Source organism: Lissotriton helveticus, chromosome 5_1 (genome assembly GCF_964261635.1).
Source record: "Lissotriton helveticus chromosome 5_1, aLisHel1.1, whole genome shotgun sequence".
NCBI classification, from domain to species: domain Eukaryota; kingdom Metazoa; phylum Chordata; class Amphibia; order Caudata; family Salamandridae; genus Lissotriton; species Lissotriton helveticus.
In genome coordinates, this window is record NC_136065.1 from 1,543,792,008 (window position 1) to 1,543,815,394 (window position 23,387).

Here is a 23,387-nt window from a genome sequence, read left to right on the forward strand (position 1 = left end):
GGTCTGGTTCTTCGTGAGGCGGACTGCCACAGATTTGGAAAAACAAGGACAGGGATGAGACGATCTTGCCTTTGTGGACTGGTGTTTTGTAATGGTTGGATGAGCGGTTGGTAACGGTATGAACATGTCGGATTTTTATCGTATTCCTGTAATGTGTCCTTAGAATCTTTGTCTTCCCGTGGGCACTGATGTTTCGGACGGGAGGGTGGGAGCCTGTGATTCTGTTTTGATGCCCTCTCCCATGTTCTTTCCTTCCTTATTCCTTCTTTTCCCCCTTTTTTTGTCTTTATGGTTCAATCTTGCTTTAGCTCTTCTATATTTCGGGTTCTGATTAGGGCGACAGGCACGCTGCTGGGGGGTAGGCCATAGCCTTCTGCAGGGGTGCAGGGTGGGCTTGCGGGGTGGGGGGGGGGTCTGTCATTTCTTTGAGGTTTTTCTCCCCTCATTTTTCTTACTCTTTGGTTCTATGGCTCTTGTGTGTCCTCTTTTTCGGGGCGCGGTCTCAGCATATGTCCCCCTGGGTGGGTTGTTTTTGATGCACTAGCCGTTTGGTCGTACTGTGACTTTGGCTCACTACGTAATTTTGCTCCGGTTACTACTGGTTCTGTATACAGATTTGTGGTTTCCGATCTCGTTTGACATGGGGCGTGTGCTTGAGGTGGCGTTCTTCCTTTCCCCTTTTGTCCCCTTCTCCCTCTTTTTCTTTCTTTCTCCCCCCTCTCGTGGGGGGGGGGGGTTTCCTTATTCTCTGGGTTGTGTGACGGAGGGCTTTATTTGATAAGCTTTTTTCGATTCTGTTTGATTTGATATGTTCTTGTTGTGGTGGGCGGGCGCTGAACGGTGGTTGCCACTGTTTTTCTGGCGGGACTCCTATTCTTCCTTTATCGATATGTGTTTGTCATTATAGCGTAATCCTGTATCTTCCATCGCAGCTTGTTCGCGGCCCACCACGGCCCTCCGAGACTTCCTACCTGTTATTATTCTGTTATTCCCGTTTCTATATTAGAAAATCAACCTTCACGTATCCTGCCCCTGCTGGTTCCTATGTGGCTTTTAGCCCTTATTTCCTGTATGCTTTGTTGTGATATTCTGTATGCGTTTCGGTGCTGCTGACTCTGTTTCTTATTTGTGGTGGCCGGCCCGCTGGGTTGTAGGCCCGTATTTGTGAGCCTTCTCTGTACAATAAAGGTTTTAAAAAAAAAAAAAAAACAATCACACCAAGGTTCTTATGCCTAGATGCATCAAACGGAATTGCATTCGCAAACGGTGCGAATCGCTTTTTTCGGCCGTTTGCAAATGCAATTGACTAATTTGGAATGCATCATGCATTTCGCAATTTTAGGAATCGCAACCATGTTGCGATTTCTAAAATTGCGATTGCATTTAAGAAATCGCAATTAGAGATTTCTTAAATGCAATGCATGATTATTTTTAAATTGCCAATTCGCAGTTTGGAAGGGGTAAAATATCATGAAATTGAACTTCATGCTAATTTACCTAAAACTATCAAATATGCACAAATTGCATTTTTGGAAGTTTAAATTTACACACACACATGCCCTTGGGGCATGTGTGTGTGTAAATTGGATTTAAAGTTACATATCAGGGGTGCAGGGAGGGGTTCTGTGGACCCCCCTGCACCCTTGAAATTGCATTCACATTTTGCGAATCGCAATTTGAAATTCGCAAAATGTGATTGCCTTCCCATTCATTCCTATGGGCCTTTTGGCCCATAGGAATCAATGGGAAGGCTTTTCCTTAATTGAGATTCGCAAATTGAGAATCGCAATTAAGGAAAAATACCGATTCGCAAAAATAATTGCGAATTGTTCATGCATTGCCGTTTGCGATTTCTAAATTGCGATTCCTTAATTTTCGCAATTTAGGAATCGCAAAAGGCAACAATGATGCATCTACCCATTAGCCTTGTTAGCTGGGATAGGTGCCGTCCCAATTTCGTCCGGACATCAATTCTGTGACCACTTTGGCAGAAAGTTGTCAGAATTCAATCTCAGACAATGAGAGCTCAACCAGGAGCTGACCGCCAGCATGCAGTCCTTAACGGTTGGCATTGGTGGTGCAGTATTTTATGATACGGACAGTACAATTTGTGTATCATTTAGATGTATTAGGGACTTGTGTTAGAGACTTGCAAGCAAGATATTATGAGGGTGACCAGACGTCCTGGATTTGCTCATACAGTCCCGTTTTTTCACCAGCTGTCCCTGCAGATTTCAGCAATTTTGGCTCATGTCCCGGTTTTTAGAGGGGTCGATTGAAAACGGTGAGAGGCCCATTTTTGGGTGTTCTACAGCTGTGCTAGTTACCAGATGTTATAAGTAAGCAATTTAATTAATAGGTATGATGTTGGTTGTATAAATTACATTTTATTTATTTTCTTCATGTAACTTCTGTGATCCTATGGTTGTCATTCTGTGCCATTGCGTGGATGAAAAATTGTAGTCCGTTTATTTTTCCAAAATGCCCTGTTTTTTGGTTCTCAATATGTGGTCACCCTAGATATTATGTCAATTAGGAATAAGCCAATGTAAACATGCTTTACAGGGGAGCAAAGGCCCTTTAATCCTGGTTAGAGTTTTAAAACCATCAGATATATGGACCAGGTAATGGCGAAGAATCTGAGATGACCAAACTGAAAAGGCAGATTTGGTCAATAGAACAATTTCCCAAACCTCAAGATCGTCAACCTTAAAGTAAAAGATGAAAAAGAGTCAACAGGATGAGCTAAACAACAACATTGAATAGAATTATCAGATTTATTCACAGGTAATACTGATATAAATCATGTGACAAGTCTCCGTTAATGTTTTTTTACAGAAAAGCAGCAAAAGTATCTTGTAAAATCAGACGTAACCAAAGTTCAGTTTGGGTACAACCCAGCCCTCACTGGGCAGTCAGGATTCGAACCATCTGCTCTCTTTTGAAAGATCCTGGTCTAGACTTTGGATGACTTCCTTGATGTGGGTGGCCACATCGCGCATGTTTTCTGCCCTTTCTGATCTGGCCCCTTCCTTGAGATGTGTGATTCCGTTGTACAGCTCTCTTGAGTTCTGGTAGAGAAAGAATGCCGTACTGGCTGCCGTATGTGCTGCCTGGGCGGCCTGTATCACCCTTGACGTCCGGCTCACTTTTGTTGATAGTGCAGTTTCTTCTTTGAAATCTCCACCTTTGATGGGTCGGGAGGCAGGATTCAGCATTGCTTTGGATGATCCAAAGAGCTTGACTTTGGTTGATGTTATGAGGCCATAATATATTGCCACATTGATAACAAAGCTGACAAATTGAGTTTTGAGGTCCACGTGGCTCCTCTTAATCTTAGCTGGTAGAAAGTGGGGAAATCTGTTTTTTATTTCCATGAGTTTCTTCTGCAAGATTGTGCCATGAAGTTCCTCTTCCTCCTCTCGAAACATTAATCTTTCCTGAATTTTGAGATACATGTCTGATATTTCCTTCAAATCCCGTTCACATAAATCCAAGATGTTGTTTGCAATAATCCTTTTATTTTTTTCGTTTCTTCTTCCTGTTGCTTTGACGAGGCAGTGGATTGGAAGTAACTGCCTATCAAGGAAATGGCTTCTCCAGCTAAGTAGGTCAGTGGCGGGGCCTCCTTGAACACTTACTTCCAAGGCTAATGAAAAAGGGGGGCTCTTGGCCCCCCGCCCGCATGGCGGTGCGGCGACCGCTCCCCTCCATCAATGCCTCTCGGTGGTGGGGCGTGTCCTCTGGGGCGTGCCCTACCACCGATTGGCGGGCGCCCTCCCTGACCCGGATGGCATTGAGCGACATCCGGGTCAGGGGGCGGGCTGCAGGAGGGGCTGGGAGGGGGGGGGCGTGCCGCCCCCCCCCGTGCCCCCGGGAGGATAAAGAAGCGGGGAGCGCCCAGGGGACTCCTTGTTGCCTGGACGCCCCCCCCACACCTGTGGTGCCCCGCGCTCGGGGCTTCTTTTTTCTTTGAAATTTTTCTGTTTGTTTTCCAGGGGCAGGCGCGGTGAAAAGGCGGCGTTCGGATCCGCAGCTTGGAGGGCTAGGCGAGCGTCAGCAGCAGCCGCGTGGAGCAGTCGTTCGCGTCGAGCGGCGCGGATTACCACAGGAGAAGGGTGTTTTTTCAGGAACAAAAAGAAAGCGCCGGCTGTGCGCGTTCCCCGGCATCTTTACTCTTCACAAGGTATTTGTCGGGCGGGTGCGGGCGGGGAAGAGCGACGCGGCCTGCCGCTGCTGCTCGAGTGCCAGTCGGCAGGTGAGGACAAAAGAAGGTTAGGGGCCTTTACTCCGAATCGGAGGAGCTGACGGTCAATTTGCCTAGCTTGCAGGCCGACGATTAATCCCCGCCTTTCCCACTCGATAAACGGGCGGGTGAACCGGTTGGGCCAGGCAGCCCTGGAGAGCTGTTCTCTTGTAGTGGGGTAAAGCCGGGTCGGCTGGGGCAGGGCCTGGATGGGAGACTTGGGGGAGAATACACCATTTCTAGCAAGATGTTTGTAATTACAAATGGTGCTGTGGTTTGGTTGAATTAGATAGCCAGGTTTGGCATAGGTGTTTAGTTTAATTAAAACAGCCAGGTTTTGCAAAGGTTTGATTTATTCTTCATTCCCGTGTGACATTATCTCCAGTTTTATTTTCAGCTACTGTTTGAGTTAGCCACCCCCAGATAGTAATAATTTTTCTATTACAGGCAATCACAATTTGGTGTGTTCGCAATACAAGCATCAGCATCTTGCACACGGTGAGCCCGGAGTGGGGGGACGGTGGACGTGGCCACACACCCGATGCAGGATTGGATCGGTAAGAGGAGAGCGGGGGGCTTGCATTTCATTGCTTCTGGTAGCCGCCGGGTGGGTCTACGTTAGAGTTTACTCACCCCTGACAAACCGGAGAAGCCGGGGCGTTGCGGTTACGGTTGCATGGTGCTCATAGCCCCCTGTGCATCCTCCAGCTGGTGAAGGTACAAAGCACACGGAGTCGTAACACTAGGAGTGTAGGGCAGGGGTTTGCAAACATGCCGGGGCCAAAGGGTGGTAAAGGAGGGCCCAGCATGGAGGTTATTATGCACGCCATGATGCGTGACATGAGCGAAATTAATAAGAGGTTGGGGAAAATAGATGTATTGGAGGCCCGCATGAATGAGAGGTTTTCTGATCCCCCAGGCCCATCAGGCAGGCCCATGCGGCAGAGAGCGGCACCCTTGCCGAGGGGGGATTTAGTTACCCCACCAAAGAGATCTAAGGCCAAGAAGCCGAGGTACAGTGCCCCAGCCCCCGTACCTCGAGTTCCGGTCCTGAGTACGCCCGTACCTGCGGTACCGGTTCCTCTTGCACCTCTGCCGGTAATCCCTGCGCCCGCGGTGCCGGTCCCTGTCATGCTGCCAGCAACCCCTCCTGCCGGGCCTACCCCCACGCCCGTGGTACCGATACCAGTCCCGAGTGTGCCGCCGACACCCGCTCCCTTGCCTACCACGCCAGTGCCACCGGACATGCCCCCTGGGGTCCCAATTGTGCCAGCTGTTAACCCGGACCCGATCCCTGTGGAACTGGTATCTCAGATAACTGCCTTATTGCCTTGGCTGCAAAAGGGGGGTGTGTTTCCTGCCTCATCAGATCATGCGGCAGAAGAGGTGAAGTTAGTAGAAAAGATTAAAGCTGCAACGGCGGCTGACAGTACTGCGGTGCCCTCATCTTCTTCACTTACAGGTTCCAGTCTCGCCCAACCGAATTGAGATGGTGGTCTACCGGCCCAGGTGCCCGTAAATGGTAAGGAGGTGGTGCTGCCTCTCTTGGGGGACGGCTCAGTGCCATCCAGGAGTGAAAATTTGGCACAACATGTGTCCCAGGCAGTAAAGGAATTGATTTGGGCGGGAAAATATGTTTACATTTATTCTTTGTTGCTAGACAATAGGGAAATGGAGCAGGCCAAGTTACTTAAGGAATGGATGCAACCGAGTGAATGGAGGGCAAAGTGCTCCAAGTTCAGGGTAGAGGAGACTTTGAAGAATTGGATCAGGGCTTTTTCCGTCCTTACGGCTATCACGGCCGAACGCCCCCCTAATGTGCAGGCAGCAATGGCTTCCTACCAGAGCAGGATTGTGGGGTGGAGCGATCAATACACTGGGGACGCGTGGAAGGAATATGATGTTAATTTCAGGAAAGCCAAGGAATTTGACACATCACTGGCATGGGACAGGGTGGACTCTATGTCCTGGCATAAGCAGTTCTCAGGGGACACAGTGCAGTCAGGGTGTTCTCCGCTAGACCCCAACAGCCCTTTCGGTCAGCCCAGGGGAGTGAGGTCCTGGGGAATAATAGGGGGGGGCAGAGAGGAAAGGGGTATGCTGGGACTTTAATAAGCGCTCCTGCACAAGGGCCCAGGGCACTTGTAGATTTAGACATGCATGTGCAGTCTGTGGTCACCCATCCCATCCCGAGACAACTTGCAGGTCCAAGCAAGGCAACCACGGTCAGAGGGGAAGGGGGAAGCCAGAGTAGTGCAGACGGTTCGGGCCCCCCCACGCCAATAGACGTTGTAGCAATGATTCCATGGTTGAATAGATACCCGGACCACGCAGCGGCCACTCTACTTCAGGAAGCTTTCTCACAAGGTTTTAGGATCCCGGCGGGGGGGTACACAGGTATCTCACATTGCAGGAACCAACTGTCAGTAAAGCATAAGCCTGCAGTGGTGGCTGCTAAGATTAGCAAAGAACTGTCTCTGGGCAGGATAGCTGGCCCTTTCCAGAAGGTGCCTGTCCCCAATTTTGTGTGTTCACCGCTCAGAGTAGTACCCAAGAAAGAGAGAGGCGAGTTTAGACTGATCCACAACTTGTCGGCACCAAGAGGAGCATCATTGAATGATGCGATTGATGAAGGGATTTGTAGTGTAAAGTAGGCCTCATTCGACCAGGCTGTTGATTTATTGCGGGCTCTGGGGCCAGGGGCACTGATGGCAAAATCCGACATAGAATCTGCCTTCCGTCTCCTCCCAATCCATCCTTTGGATCACCACCTCCTAGGTTTCAATTTCGAAGTGAAGTTTTACATGGACAAATGCATGCCCATGGGCTGTTCCATATCATGTGCCTACTTTGAGACGTTTAGCTCATTTCTAGAATGGGTCATGAGACAGGCGACGGGCCACCAGCAGGTCATGCATTACCTAGACGATTTCCTTTTCTTGGGGGCGGCGGGCTCTCAGGAGTGTGCCTGGGCATTGCAGGAATTTTGCGTGCTCATGCGGGCTTTTGGGGTCCCGCTGGCGCGTAGGAAGACGGTCGGCCCGTCCACTTGTCTGGAATTCCTTGGTATCGAAATTGACTCAGTGGAGGGATGCTTCAGGTTGCCCAGGGACAAAGTGTCTAGGTTTAGAACAGCGCTTCATCAATGCCTACGCAAAGACAAGGTGTCACTACAACAGCTGCAGGAAGTGGTGGGCCAACTGAACTTTGCCCTGCGGGTCATCCCAATGGCACGCCCATTCTCACGCTCTATTGTCCAAGCTATGAAAGGACTACGGGAGAAACATCACCGCACGAGGTTGTCATCTGAGGTCCGCTAGGATATGCATATATGGTTGGCATTCCTGGAGGATTTTAATGGCAGGGTAGTGTGGTCCGGGCCTCATGCCACATCAGCAGAGGTGGGTTTATGGACAGATGCTGCGGGTAGTGTGGGCTTCGGCGCCATCTTGGGGACCAAGTGGGTCGCCCAGCGGTGGCCGGAGGAATGGAAAACATGGGGTCTGACCGCCAATATTGGCTTCCTAGAACTCTTCCCAATATGGGTGGCCTTGAAGGTCTGGCCAGAACACCTATGTCATCAATCAGTGGTGTTCTGGTCTGATAACATGACAGTTGTGGAATGCATAAATCAACAGGGGGCACGCTGTCCTTTCATACTGCGCCTGATTAAAGAGATTGTGTTGCAGTGCTTAAAATGGAATGTGGTTTTCAGAGCCAAGCATGTCCCTGGAATTCTCAACAATGCGGCTGATTCCCTTTCTCGCTTTAAAATGCAGGTTTTCAGGGAACATCTTCCTGCAGCAGACCCCTCGACAGCGCACTTCCCGGCAGTACTTTGGCAGATTGGTGCCCCAGATTACAGGACCTCGTGGTTGCTAGCTTAGCCCCCAGGACCAAGACAGCTTACGAAGGGGCGTTTTTGTCTTATCGGGCTTTCTTGGGGCTGGAATGGGAGGTTAGGTGGGCACATGAGGACAGCTTTGCGGCATACTTAGAATCAATGCATAGCGAAGGGCGCTCAGTGGCGGCGGCGAGCAGACATAGGGCGGCGGTCTCCTTCTTTGAGCAGGCTAAGGGCATGCGGGATCCTACTAACACCTTTATGGTGCGCAAGGCTTTGAGGGGTTGGCGCTGTCTACAAGGGCACTCTCCAGATAGAAGAAGGCCCATTGGGCTAGCTCGGCTGACAGCCCTATTGGGAGCGCTTCACAGTGTCTGTAGCTCCGAGTGGGAGGTACTTCTGTTTAAGGCTGCATTTTCCCTGGATTTCTATGGGGCTCTGAGAATTGGTGAATTAGTTGCAGGGTCAAAAGGAGATAAGTTGGGTGGCCTGCAGTGGACCTGTGTAAAGATCAGAGAGGATACTATGTGGGTGACAATTCAGAGGTCAAAAACTGACCAGGAATATCGGGGTCACACCATAGTGCTCCACCGGGCCCGGGCCAACCGTTGCTGCCCGGTTTCCCACGTGGAGTTCTTCCACAGGCAGCGAGAGGGCACGTCGGGGGGTGCACTGTTGTGTCACGCCGATGGTACACCATTGACCAGGTACCAGTTTAGGCGAGTCTTGGAGCTGACGGTCAGACAGGCAGGTTTTGACCCCAGGGAATTTGGCACTCACTCATTTAGGATTGGGGCAGCAACTGAAGCAGTGGCAAGGGGTCTCCCAGTTGAGAATGTAAAGAGAATAGGGAGATGGTCGTCGGAATGTTACAAACGATGTGTGCGAATTGACATGTTGTGACAGGATGGTGCTCACGCCTGGTGTCTTTCTGGTTTTTTGCAGTTTCTCAAACCTGTGACGCAGGGGAGGAACTCGCCGCCGGGCGTCAACGATCGACACCATCGCAGCACAAGCGACACGAAGGACACATGAAATTGGTGACTTGGATTGTGGGCCACTCTTATGTGAGGCGTGCTGAACATGTTTTTCTTTCAGGAGACCGTAGGAACAGGGCGGCGCAGAAGGGGTTTCATATCTCCTTTTTCGGAAGAGGGGGTCTGTGCCTCAGCCAGTTTAGGAGCTTCTTCCAGGGACTCTTAGCGCAGCAGGCCGCCCCCCGTCAGTGGTGATAATTCACCTGGGGGAGAATGATTTGGCCAAACTAGGGAGGCGCATCCTTATTGAGGAGATCATCTCCACTGCAGGGTGGGTAACTAGGATTTGCCCGGGCTGCACAGTAGTATGGTCGCAACTTATCCCTCGGTGGCAGTGGCGAGGGGGGGACTCTGTCAGGGCGTTGAATCACTCGGTAAAGAGGATCAACACACAGTTGGACAAACTATTCCGAGCCCCCCGGTTGCAGACGAATCCACACGGATGTATCTGGGGCAAGCAGTTCTACCTGGGGGACGGGGTACACTTGACTGAGGCAGGGAATGTCCTGTGGTCTAATAATCTCTGGGCTTGGTTAGAGGGATTTGCTAAGTAAGTCGGTCCTGGTTTAGGTATAGGATGGGGGAGGCCAGATCGTCGGTTAACAATGCTGGCCTGTGGTGGTAAGGTCATGACCGGTGAGCAGCTATTTTAAGGTCTGAGGGGGCGGACATCATCCTATGGAGGTTCCCGCCCAGGGGGAGGGGCCATTGGCCCCTCCTAGAACTTCAGGGGCAAGGTAACTGGTGCTTCAAAGGGGCGCGGGTTGGAGGAGTCACGCTTTCCTTAGGCTGGTAGCCACCCCGCGCGCGCATACTTATGACGTCGACAGATGGCGCTGAGTAAGGGCCCTCCTTAAGTGGGTAAATGGAGTTCACGGCGTGGACCGGGTAATTACCGGGCCCGGCTGCGCATGCGCACATCTTGTGGTGAGGCGCAGCTAGTAGGACCTGACACCGGTTAGCGACCTTGCCATATGGCCAGAAATGTTAGTATACAAAATTTCAGATGAGGATGTTAGATTCGGTTAGGAAACAATCTGTATTAGAGTTTTTGTTAAGGATAGTCTCTCACACTGTTGACAATCATGTATCTAATGTCCTGCTGATTTTGTATAAACTGATTATCGTACAATTCAAGTTTATTGTTTTATATCTTAATAAATACGGCCGGGGGGTCTTGCGACCCCCCGCCTTCCAAAGATAACCATGTTTCATGTCCCTGTGTTCGGGGGTTGGTGGTCATAGGGAGGGGGCGGCAGCCAATCACTGACCATGCCCAGTTGCGGTTATGAGGCCGCCGACAAACGCTACCCTGGCTCTAACGACTTTACCGGTAGCGACATTTTGATGAACTTTGTCAATTTCATCTGCAATTAAACAGAGGCTGGCTGCATGCTTTGCCAAATAAATTTCTTTATAGACACAACATGGTTGAAATTCTCCAGCTGATCACAAAGCGTTTCCACTTCTTTATACAACCTGGAAAAAATGAATCATGAAAGGGTTAATAAAAGTGTACAGCCTGCAAACCACCACTAAAAATATAAAGGCATCATTTGCACCCTAGAATCTTACATTGTGAGGGTAGCGCAATTATAGAGAGTGGGGTACCTCTCCTACAATCGTTGAACAATCATATAGGCTATTTTCCTTTCCTACATATATCCACAATAATCACTGATAAAGTTAACCTTGCAACGCAGTATACTTAAAAGAGAAATCCTTGTACATCTGTAGCAAGTCCTGCTTTAATAACAACTCTTGCAAGCCCTTGGCGGCAACAGTAACGCCGCCTTACCAGTGAATAAAACCTAAATGCTCCAGGGGAGCCAAGAGCTGATCTAAGTTTTGATATAAACTACAATAAAATTAAATGAAAGGAAGGGGGTGATAAATGTTTTACGACCTGCAAACCATCATTGGAAAACAGAAATGAAATGCATTATTCACATCCTAGTATCTTAGACAGTGATGAAGAGCAGTATTTGAGGGTGGGGGTTAATTCTCCTGACTATTTTGACTACGCAGACAGGTTATTTTCCTTTCTGACATATATCCATTCTAATCACGTCAACTTAAGCTTGCAACAAGATTTGCTTATATTAGGAATTTGTCCTGAAAAATATTAATCTTGGTACATTTGTAGCAAGCTCTGTTTTATTCCCAATGCTTGCAATCTCTTGACTGGAACAGGATCTCTGTGATAGCAGACAAACTAAGGGACCCCATAGCATGTCCATCCATGAGTACTAAATCAGTTGTCTGCACACACCTTGCACAGAAGCCTAGAAACATGGGATCATCTGTAAATGGTTGTGTTGAGATAAATGCAGCATCACTTTCATTTTAGATCTATACATTAGCAACAAGTTGATGAACAGATAATGACCTCAGAACCTTCAGTGTCAATATATGAAACTCGCACTCTGCAATCTTAGGGGCGGATGTACAACATTTCCATTCATAAAAAGTAGTTGCAAATTGCTCACAGACTTTTGGGCACAGTCAAATGTACAATTAGATAAGTTAATACAATTCTGAATCTTAGTGGGTCAGTGTTAAACCTGTCATCCGTGTTGTGGTCTTCCCCCAAACTTTTTGCCTTCACCCTTTCTGTTTTCTTAATTTGTTTTTGTTGGCTTTATGACTCTGACCACTTTAACACTGTTGACCAGTGCTAAAGTGCTTGTACTCTCTCCAGAAAATATGGTATAGTTGACTTACACCTAACTGACATATTTAATTTGCTTATAACTTCCTAGTATATGGACCTCAATGTAGCCAGAGCGTTCAAAATAAATGCTGTTTGTTGGCCTGCAACACTCATTGTGCCACCCACTAAAGTAGCCTGACAAAACATGTCAGCCTGCAGCACAGTTGTAGAACTGCCGATTGATCCTGGCAAAATAAACTTTTACCAGGCCTGAACCTTCCTTTTTAAAACCTATGAGTCACCACTAAGGTACACACTAAACTGCCTACATAGCAGGTGCATTGTATCTAAAAGGTAAGGCATGTATTTAAAAGTTGTACATGTCCTGGAGTTTTTCAATGCTACAAGGCTTATCTCTCTCATTGGATAACATTGGGTTACCCTATTATATGTATTAAGTGCTAGAGAGGAATGTCAAGTTTGGGTTCAATTAAATTGTGATTTAAAATCCTCTTTAATGCTAAAGTCAGATTTTAAGTTTAAATACTGAAAATGCTACTTGTAGGAAGGTCACATTTCCTTGTCCTTACCATTTGGTGCCTGGGTCACATAACTGTGGATTACTTTACAGTTGGCCTCTGTGTACTCCTCCTACACACTGAGACAAAGGGGGACTAGATGCAGGCAGGGTGGGCCATCCTGCCAGGACTGGTGGGGCAGAGCTTTCCCCTGCTCCACTTACATTTCAGAGGGCTGCCTCCAGCACACACACAAAGGGACTTGACGTCAGCCTTTGTCACCCTGGACTACTTGGGGCCTTGACAAGGGAAGGCAAGAACTTTCCTGAAACAGATGTGGGGGTAGCCCGGATCTTACCCCCACTTATAAGGATGCCACCGGGGATAAATAATGCCAGCAGCGTCAGTAGGGTTGGTGTCACTCAGTGCGGTAACTCATGGTGTCACCCCCTCACGACTTACCCCATGATGAACCTCCTCCGAGTCCGCCAGTGCCAAATAACGGGATGCATGCCTATAGTTCTCAACCGGCTCTATTTATATAAATAATAATGATAAAACCGGCCTACGTACTTTTACACCCTTTTTGTAATGGGGGAATGAGCTACAGGTATAACTGTAGAAAATCTTAAATCAGTTGGAAGTTGCCCTGGACTGGTCGCTACCTGTATCAATTAGAAAGTAGCACATATAAGGCAGTGTACTCAATCGTGGCGTATTAATTCTAATAGTTGTAGCCTCAATTTTATATTCACTTGTACCCACCTTCAGTCAACTAATTAGGTTTGCCACCTGACTAGTTTCCCTTCCTGCACCGAGGCAGAATGGCCGTAGTAAAATCTAAACCAATTGGATAAAACATAATGGTGTAATCTGACAAACTTTTGTTTCTATTAGCACGACTGTGTAATAAAATGAAGGGTGACGTACTTATTTTGTGCCTGTTTTTCAATGGGTCCTTCTTGTATTAAGGCCCTTTCATTCAGCTACAAGGTAAAAGCCAGAATATTATCTTTTCAATTAAAAGTCGAGACATCCTCACTGCCTATGTTATCTTTTGTTCAGAATTACAAAGGCTTGGTTGCTAACTTTCTCTATTTTAGCCCCATAGTCCGACTGGCCATATTAGATATCATTGTGGAAAAGCCGAAACATCCTTCCTTCCTCTATTGTATTTGCTTCACAATTGAAGAGGTTCGATTATACTACCTTCCTCTATTCTAGCCACTACTTCACTTTCCCCTTTTAGGATCTATAAAAAAAAGTCTTCCCCCATGACCACGTTCCTCTTCCAAGGCCTACCTCATGCAGGGAACCAGCGGTGTCTCAAAACTTCAGTTTCTGCCTTTCGTGCAATTAAACGCCAACTCACTTTGTTAAATGCCTCCTCATTTCTCCTACATCAATACGTGAACGTCAGGGTCATATGACCTGCATCTCTACTTCTTAGCGGACTGTTAACTATTGGCACTCCGGTTTCGCAACAAAATCTTTATTAGGAGTTCCATAAAACACCTGTTCTGAGCTACAGGGACACAACAAGGTCCAGAGGACTCCATTTCAACTGCTCAGCTGACCTGTTGGCATCCTGCAGAGTTAGTCCCTGAAGCCCAGGCGGTGCCGCCCCAGGTCATGGTCTCTTGGCTGGCATCAATGTTGGCTCCTCCCCAAAGAAAGGTGAAACTATGAAGTTTTAGGCTCTTTGTGACCGCGAATGGGCCATTTAGCACCGAGACTCTCCACCAGAGATGACCAGCAGCACAAGATATGCACTTTGTCCTCCAGCAATGACAGCTTCCAGTGACCGCCAATGCAGAGCTCCAACAAAGAGCGTCTGTGACATCCGACTGGACATTCGTGCTTAAGTGATGACCGGCTGTAACACCAGGTCTGCCCTGTGCGCGACAGTGACGACCATCCATCTCCTTGCTTCTAATGGCCTCCCCCATAGCAAACTGAACTCTGGACTTTGATAAGATAACTTTTTCAGGGTGGGACTAACCCAGTCCCTGTATGTGGAACGCGCTCCCTTGCGGTCAGCCTGAACTTTTGACTTTCCCCTCGTCTAGCACAACTAGAGGACCGTGATTGGAGCTTTGTGCTTTTAGGTGCTGTGGTTGCCTAAAACATTGAAATTGCATATCTCTGCTTTTAATGATTGGATTTTTGTTGTTCTATTAAAATGTACCATATTTTTCTAAATTAGCGTGCGATTTTTCCTCTTTCAGCAACGCATCCTTCACACAGGACCTTGCAGCCATGTACTTCCCCAGAATCCCAGTGCGTGATGCATTCTCAACGCTGTACTTTGCATCACAACACGCAGTCCAACAGAACCATCACTCTGCAAGGAATCCTCCACGCAGGATCCCGCAACAGTCCGCAACCTGGATTTATGGAACTTTATTCAGCAGGACTAACTTGGTCCCTGTATTCGGCCCACAGTCCATCATGGTCAGCCTGAACTTGTGACTTGGTCTGCAGGATCAGATAGCCACAGTTGGCGCTTTGTGCTTTTAGGCACTATTTTTGCTTTAATATTTAAAATAGCATATCTCCAGTTCTACTAATTGGATTTTTGTTGTTTTGATGTCAAATAATGTACCAAATTTTACTATATTTTTCTAAATTGGTGTTGGATTTTTCTTGTGTTGTGTTTTCATTTTATCTCTGTTTGAAGTGCTGCATAAGTGCTTTAGATGTTGCCTCTAGGTAAAGGCTGACTCCTTTTGGGCCAAGCAACCAGAGGGCTGAGCACAGGTTAATTTAGTGACTTTTGTTGTTCACCCTGACAAGGATTGGGGGGCATATCATCAAGGTCCTGCGATAAAATTATCGCTGCTTTAGCGTCCATTTTCAGGCAAAAAACTACGATAATTTCAGCATGGTCATGCTATCACGTGAATCCATGCCTCAGTGCCTGTTTCCTGAACGCACAGCTTTGCATCTCTAATGAGATGCAAAGTGGGCGTTCCTTCCCAAAATAACGCAAGAAATGTCGCTAACCGACATTTCTCCAATTATCTAGCTTCACGCTAACCTGCAGAATGATAAGAAAAGTAGCGCTTATCGCTACTTTTCTTACGCCTACTTTTAATCTCACTTAGGTATTATATCCAATGGAAGGTGGATATTATGGCTAAGTCTGCCCTACTATCACCAAGCTATCGCCAATGTCTGTGCGAATATCGCTGGATTTCCACTGATAATCGCACATTCATCAGCTATCGCTTGGATTTTTATTACTTTGGAGATAAGCGTTGCTGATCCAGCGATAGCCGGCGATAATTATCCTCACGCTAAAAGCATTTAGTGATAATTATCGCCGGCTGTTGCTGGTATGCCCCTTGGTTTGCTGCTTCAGTAGGGTTTTCACTCCCCTCAATCAAAATCCCAGTTTCTTAGAGTCAGAATCTGACCTACCTCATCAATATTCATGAAGTATATCCTGAATTGTGTCTCACTGCAATTGGCTGCCATCGGAGGGATTGTGACGTGCTGGGCTCACCAGACGACCACGTCTGTGATTGCATTTAAATGCTGTTTATTTTCATTAAGGGAAACAGAACTCAATTTTTTAACCCCTTCCACGCTCATGACGAGCTGGGCTCGTCATGAGGTAGCCTCCTCGCACGCTCATGACGAGCCCAGCTCGTCATGGTACATGTGTTTTTGCATTTTCCAGCACACAGCGGGAAAATGCATAGCATTGATGTGGTTAAGGTAACTGTAAGGAGAGGCCTCTTTTTGTATGGTCACCCCCCAGTTTTTGCGCTGATGCTGCTGGTTTTTCGGCTCTGAGAGTGCATTGAGGCCTGCTAACCAGACCTCCGTGCCTGCGCCCTTACCCATAAACAGGTGTGTTACCCAGTTGGCTAAGCTACCTTACCTGTAGATCCCTAGTAAACAGTACCCAAGGCATGTAGTTATAGGGCCCCATCCAGATACTGCTACACTGGTTGTGCCAACGGCGGGGTGGCACGAGTAAACCGAGACTCTCGGCTCGCCATTTAAAGGCTGGAAAAGTAGTTTGAGCTGCTAGCCTGAATTTGCCATTTCAAGAAATAGCAAAGCCAGGACTTCCTTCGGTATAAATGGTGGCATTACACCCAGCGTAAGCGTTTTAGTGAAAACGTTTCCAAGTATAAAATTTGTTGAATTTGCCAATGCCGGTTCGTAGTTGAGTGAAATATTGTGATTTACTATACCTTGTAAATTCTCAATCTGTGGTACCCACTGGTGGATCTTTTCATGGTGGTGTTTAAAAATACATAAATATGCACTCTATTGTTTATAAATTAGTGTCAGATTTCTGTGGTGTCTTGTCAATTTCTTCTTCAATTGTTTTGGTGCTGTTTAAATGCTTTCAACTTGTTCCTTAGTTAAGTCTTGCTGCTCAGAGCCTCAGCTATCCCGGTTTGAGCTAAAGATCAGACATACGACACCTACGGGTCCTATAGGGGCTGGCAAGTGCATTACACAGTGAAGTTGCACAACCGCCTCATATAATGCACGTCATTTCATCACAGTAGTTTTCCTATTTTTTAAAATTTTGTTGAAGAGTTGGCAGTGAATCCGAGCAAACTTCTTTTTTCACATTCATAAAAAAGAGGTTGCCCAAAGGGCCCTTCTATTTTGTGAATGAATGTATTACCACACCAAGAGTCAGTAACTTTTCAATGTTTTGTGACCAGAGGACAGTTGCAAAACATTGATACATGCCTTAATGAACCGACCATGTAAGCGGCATCCTAAACATGCCCCTTGCAAAATGGGATTTGTTATGGGGTTCTGAACCCATTTTGTGATTCAGTAATCTGTTACTGACTCGTAGAATGGATTTAGTGCATAACAAATAGTCGTTTTGAGGTAACAAACCCTGTGATGTTGTCAATAGTAGGCTATGCGACTGCCAAACAGCTTTTTGCCTCAGGGCAATGGTATCCTAAGTTTACGTACATGTAAAAGCTGTTCCTCCACACCTTTTCCTCCATCTCTGGATCCGAGGTGGCAGCGCTGTGACTGGTGGCTGAGTGGGATATGGGTATGTGAGTAGGTCGAATTGCATACGCGAGGAAGGGAACTAAAGTGTCTTTGTCCCCTAAAATAAGTGCCTGCGGAGCCCACAAATGACCCACTAGGGGCTCCCATGATGGTGACATTTCCGTAATTGAAGCACGACACCACCAGGGCTTGGACCGCAAGGCAACCTCCGGGAGCGGCAGGATCAAGTTTACATCGTTTGTGGAGAATATTGTGTCCCTGGCGGATTTTACAGTGTGGGTGATCTGTGAGTATATTGATAAAAAGTGATCAAGCCAGAAGCCGAGGGACGTTACTTGATGATCAATGGGGAGTGAAGCCAGCATATTGGTGGATCTTAACACCTCCTTAGTTGGAATTCACAGCGGCTCCAGGTACAGATCGAACCAGAGAGATGCCGCGGTGAGGGTAATGGGGTCAGAGGTGCTGTGGTTGTTACCGAATGAGATGAACCAGTGCAACACTTTCACAGTGAGGAACACGCGCGACTTTAGAATATGCACCACGGGGTGGTGGATGATGACGGGTGTGAAGCCAGGAAGCCTATGGACACAGGCGCTGGCCTGGCCAATGTGGCGCGGGCGACACCCACCATGTAGTTCTGTGCTGGGCTGCAGGGCGGATTGTTAGGGGAGACGAGGTCCCTCTTAGTGATATCTTTAGGGGCGTATTTATGATGAAATTACTTTGGGGCATTGCTGTTACAGTGGTGGTAGGTGGTTGGTTAGAGATTTTTCCTGATTTTGCACATTGGTTTTTATGAGATGATAGTGAGTTTGGTCCACCGGCTGCTTGCAGCAGGGGAGACATTGTTCTGTTATTGTTTTGTTCGTTGTACACATTGAAATTCACTATATTTTGATTATATTGTATTTGGTCTCCATCTACTCTGTATCTTCCATTTAACCTTTCTTCTAAATGTCTGGCCAGAAGATGGTGGGGTCTCCCACTTGAGTGGTGTTGCCAGTGCTTCTGAAGGAAGGAGGCAGAGTTCTTGTTTCCACTTTGGAGATTTGAGGTGACTGCAGACATTTAAAGTGCCCCTCAGGATCTGTGTCAAAGGGTGTTTTTGGAATGCTCCTTTCTTGGCATCTGCGAGTTTGAGGCTTCTGAAGATATCTGTGCTCAACCAGCTGATGACGTGCTCAGGCCAGTCTACGTAAGCGACATGCGTCAGGCAACTTTGGCATGGTTTGTAATTGTGTAATCTATCTTGTATTTGTGCATGCATTGTTGGAGAGCTGATTCAGGTTGTGTGTTTTAGCAGATTTGGTAGTTGTAAGTAGACTCCGGTGTCTCTCAGATTCCCCTAGTTTAGGTTGAAATTGTTCCCTTATGCGTTTTGGCACAGAGTTTTACATATTTTGTGAATTCATCAAACAAGGCAATATGATTTCTTGGTGGATGAATTTATAAAATAAAATCACCTCCTTGTTCTAGGTCACTTTTAATACCTCAAGTGAGCTGAATGTATGGGCGAGTGTTATGGTGAAGCAGCCTTAAACCTCTGGCTATAGATGTTGGTTTGCTCATGCATGTTGCTTCTCTTAACTTTACTTAAGAATAGACTCTATCTTACGGACTGACATCAGGGCCGGACTGGCCATAGCGGGCACCGGGCAATCCCCCGGTGCGCCGCACAGTTTTGTTACAGGGCCGTTTTTGCAGCATTGCTGCAAAATCGGCCCTGTACCAAAATCGGCCAAAAACCGTCCCCGGCAAAGAGCTTGGCGGCACCTCCAACCACCACTCCCCCCCCCACCAGTGGGGAGGGAGAGGGGTGTGTGTGTGGGGGGGGGGGTGGGAGGGGGCAGCCGAGCACTTTGCCAGGGCCGGTTGTGGTTCCCAGTCCGGCCCTGACTGACATATTACCTCTAGAAAACGTGGTCAGGTGGAAGCAAACTGACATGTTTTGGCACATTAAGAGGTACTGTAGTGTAGTTCCTATATTGCCAATAGGCTCTGTACATTGGAATAATATATCCTATAGATTAGACGTGGGACAAAGGACAACTAGGTCTCTATCGAATATATTAAACTTAATAGTGAGTGCCAGCTAACTCAGAGGTCACTAGAAACTTTCTTGAATTCACAAGAAGGGATTAGTTTCTGACAACCGCATAAACATGAAAACTTTGTTTCCCAAGAATAAGAAATATATCTCTAGAGTTGCGGAAACAATAGATAAGTATTTCACTCAGTCAATCGTGCATGCTTCGTTTCTACATAGTTGCGGATAAATAGAGAGACAAGCGATTTCAATAAAAAGGTTTATTGAACAGTCTTGTTTCTCATGCAAGAGAAGTGAACTGCAGACTGCAAAGTATAATGCGTACAGCGAGAATAGTATTATAAAATAATACTGTAAGAGCATTGTATGGTTAGTTAGAATGAAGGAGGTCTGGGATCTCTGTCTCGAGACTCGATTTCCCAACACCCCGCAAGGGGAGCTTGGAAACACTGGAGCTGGATTCTCGGTAGGAGAAGGACAGCCTCTTGATCAGTGCGTCAGCTGGAGGGTGGCTTCTAAGCATGGGCGTAAAATCCGCTCCGCTCGCGGATTTTTCGGATTTTCGGCAAATCCGCAATCCGCGAACGCTCGCGAATTTGTCGAAAATCCGTGAATCCGCTCGCGGCGGATTTTTTGCTTGGTTGCGGCGCGCGGCGTGGTGCACGGCGTTCACTTTCCGTCATTTTAGCGTTTGCCGAGTTGTTTTTCTTTGCGAGTGACGCGCCATTTTAGATCTTGCTGCGTGTTCCCGCGGGAGTTTGTCGCCCGCGAATACGTACTCGCGGCTTGCCACCTTGCACAGCACACCTCGCGAGAGTTCGCAATTGCGAACACGTAGTTGCGGCGGAAAGGAACAATCTCGCACTTGCGAAATAGAGATTTTGCAATTTCGCACAAGAAAATCACCAGCAAACAGGATAAACCTTCAGAAAATTATGATTTTTATCAGAATCACTCCTCAGGTTGACATTTGCATGGCTTTTTTTTTTTGCAAGGAGTCCATTTTGGGGGGGGAGGAAGGAAGTGCCCCACAGTCTCCAACTTCCTGTTCCTGTCCAGCAGGCTCCTCCCAGTGCTTTGTCCATCTCCTGGTCACTTTCATTTGGATCTGGAGCTGGAAGGATTACTTTTTGTGGGTGCTGCTGGATATTTGGATTTGAGGCCTTTTTGACTGTCTTTGGATCACTTTTGGATTAGAAATCAACTTTCACAAGTAAGTTTGTTTGGGGCATTACAGTTGCTGCAAGTAAAATTTTGGAACTTTTTCAGAACATTAAATAAATTATATTGTGGGTAGCCACAGTATCCAGTAGGACCAGGGTTGGTTAGGGGTGCATGATACAACTGTTTTGTTGAATTTAAACACCATTTAGGCCATGGATGGGCTGGGATTGTGCTGATTTTTGTCTTTTTTTTGGGACTGCTGGTGGGGCCCTTTGCCCAGGGGTGGTGAGTGTTGCATGGGCCTAGTCTTTCTGTGGGGTGTCTTCTTAAATTTAAACATAATTGAGGCCATGGATGGGCTGGGATTGTGCTTATTTTATTGTTTTTTGTCGTTTTTGGGGGGCTACTGGTGTGGCCTTTTGCCCAGGGGTGGTGGGTGGTGCATGGACTGAGTGTGCCTGTGGTGTGGTCTCACTCTCTTTAATGTAAACATCATGGATGGCATTGGATTGTGGTGATTTCTGGCTGTTTTTCTGTTTTTTGGGGGTGTACTGTTGATGTGGACTGGCCATGTGGGTGGTGGTGGTGGCCATCTTGAGTGCTGGCTGCTACAGGCAACATGTGCTTGGGGTGTAAGGGGCCATTTTGAGGAGAGGCAGTGTCTGAGGCCTGCACTTATTTTGCCTACTTTTCATCCATTATGCCCAGGGGTAGTGAGTGTTGCATGGGCCTAGTGTGTTTTTGAGGGGTGTCTTCTTGAATTTAAACACCATTGAGGCCATGGATGGGCTGGGATTGTGCTGATTTTATTGTTTTTTGTCGTTTTTTTGGGCCTGCTGGTGGGGCCCTTTGCCCAGGGGTGGTGAGTGTTGCATGGGCCTAGTCTTTCTGTGGGGTGTCTTCTTGAATTTAAACATAATAGAGGCCATGGATGGGCTGGGATTGTGCTTATTTTATTGTTTTTTGTCGTTTTTGGGGGGCTGCTGGTGTGGCCTTTTGCCCAGGGGTGGTGGTGCATGGACTGAGTGTGCCTGTGGTGTGGTCTCACTCTCTTTAATGTAAACATCATGGATGGCATTGGATTGTGGTGATTTCTGGCTGTTTTTCTGTTTTGTGGGGGTGTACTGTTGATGTGGACTGGTCATGTGGGTGGTGGTGGTGGCCATCTTGAGTGCTGGCTGGTACAGGCAACATGTGCCTGGGGTGTAAGGGGCCATTTTGAGGAGAGGCAGTGTCTGAGGCCTGCACTTATTTTGCCTACTTTTCATCCATTATGCCCAGGGGTAGTGAGTGTTGCATGGGCCTAGTGTTTCTGAGGGGTGTCTTCTTGAATTTAAACACCATTGAGGCCATGGATGGGCTGGGATTGTGCTGATTTTATTGTTTTTTGTCGTTTTTTTGGGCCTGCTGGTGGGGCCCTTTGCCCAGGGGTGGTGAGTGTTGCATGGGCCTAGTCTTTCTGTGGGGTGTCTTCTTGAATTTAAACATAATTGAGGCCATGGATGGGCTGGGATTGTGCTTATTTTATTGTTTTTTGTCGTTTTTGGGGGGCTGCTGGTGGGGCCCTTTGCCCAGGGGTGGTGGGTGGTGCATGGACTGAGTGTGCCTGTGGTGTGGTCTCACTCTCTTTAATGTAAACATCATGGATGGCGTTGGATTGTGGTGATTTCTGGCTGTTTTTCTGTTTTTTGGGGGTGTACTGTTGATGTGGACTGGCCATGTGGGTGGTGGTGGTGGCCATCTTGAGTGCTGGCAACATGTGCCTGGGGTGTAAGGGGCCATTTTGAGGAGAGGCAGTGTCTGAGGCCTGCACTTATTTTGCCTACTTTTCATCCATTATGCCCAGGGGTAGTGAGTGTTGCATACTTGCATGTCCGTAGTCTTTCTGTGGGGTGTCTTCAATGTAAACATCAAGGATGGCATGGGATTGTGCTCATTTTTCTGTGTTTTGTCGAATTTTTGTGGTGTATAACTGAACTGATGTTCCTCTGTCTTCCATTGCTTTTAGGTGCACAAGAAGACTCAAGAGAACCACCAGTGCCAGGAAGAAGTCCTGCAGCGGTGTGTGCAGCATAACGTCACGCGACGTCACGTCTGGACACAGAACCCTCTGCAACTCGTGCAACTGCTGCCTGCTGACCTGCTCTGAAGAGGATGGCCCCAAAAAAAGTAACCCGTAGCTCCTCTAGCAAGAAAGGTGCCAGTAAGGAGCAGAAGAAGCAAGTTACCAAGGAGACTGGTGTGCCGCCCGCCCCTTTTTTTGGGAGTAAAAAAAAAAGTATGCCTGCAGCAGCAGCAGCGGGATCTGCTGGGGACCAAGCTGGCAGCACCCCCCCCCCGCTCCATTGGGCTCAGTGCCACCACCACCACCACGCCAACTTAAGTCCAAGCCCTTGAGTGCTGCAGAGGCAGCCAGTATAGTTCTTCAATCACCATCGACCAGTGATGTTGGCTCATCGCAAGAAAGCAGCAGCAATGTCCCTCAATCAACACAGGTTGTTGTAGCTCATCTGACGAGTGTTGAACAACCACAGCCGCAACAACAATCACATGTGCAAGTACAAGCCCAAGTACATGTGGAAGGAGAGGCAGCGCAAGGAGATGCGCAAGCAGAGGTGCATGGAGGGTCACAAGTGCCCACAATAGTTGTTCCTCCCGAAGTAGGGGCACATCAGGAAATCGACAATCAAGGCGAGGTATCATTTGAGGAAGCCACTCCTCCTGCTGATCCTTCATTGTCTTCCACAACCCTAGCAAGGAAGAGATCAAGGGTGGTGTCTACATCCTCTTCAAGCACACCTCCTTCTGATGATACGGATCAAACTTGGGAACCAGCACCACAGCCGTCTGAGAGTGAGGCACACCATGATC

The 23,387-nt window shown here is 47.6% G+C and overlaps 1 pseudogene; it reads right to left on the minus strand.

Moving 5' to 3' along the window:
• Nucleotides 1–2,915: 2,915 nt before the first annotated feature.
• On the minus strand, nt 2,916–15,778 carry LOC144752694 (uncharacterized; annotated as a pseudogene).
• Between the last annotated feature and the right edge of the window lie 7,609 nt (nt 15,779–23,387).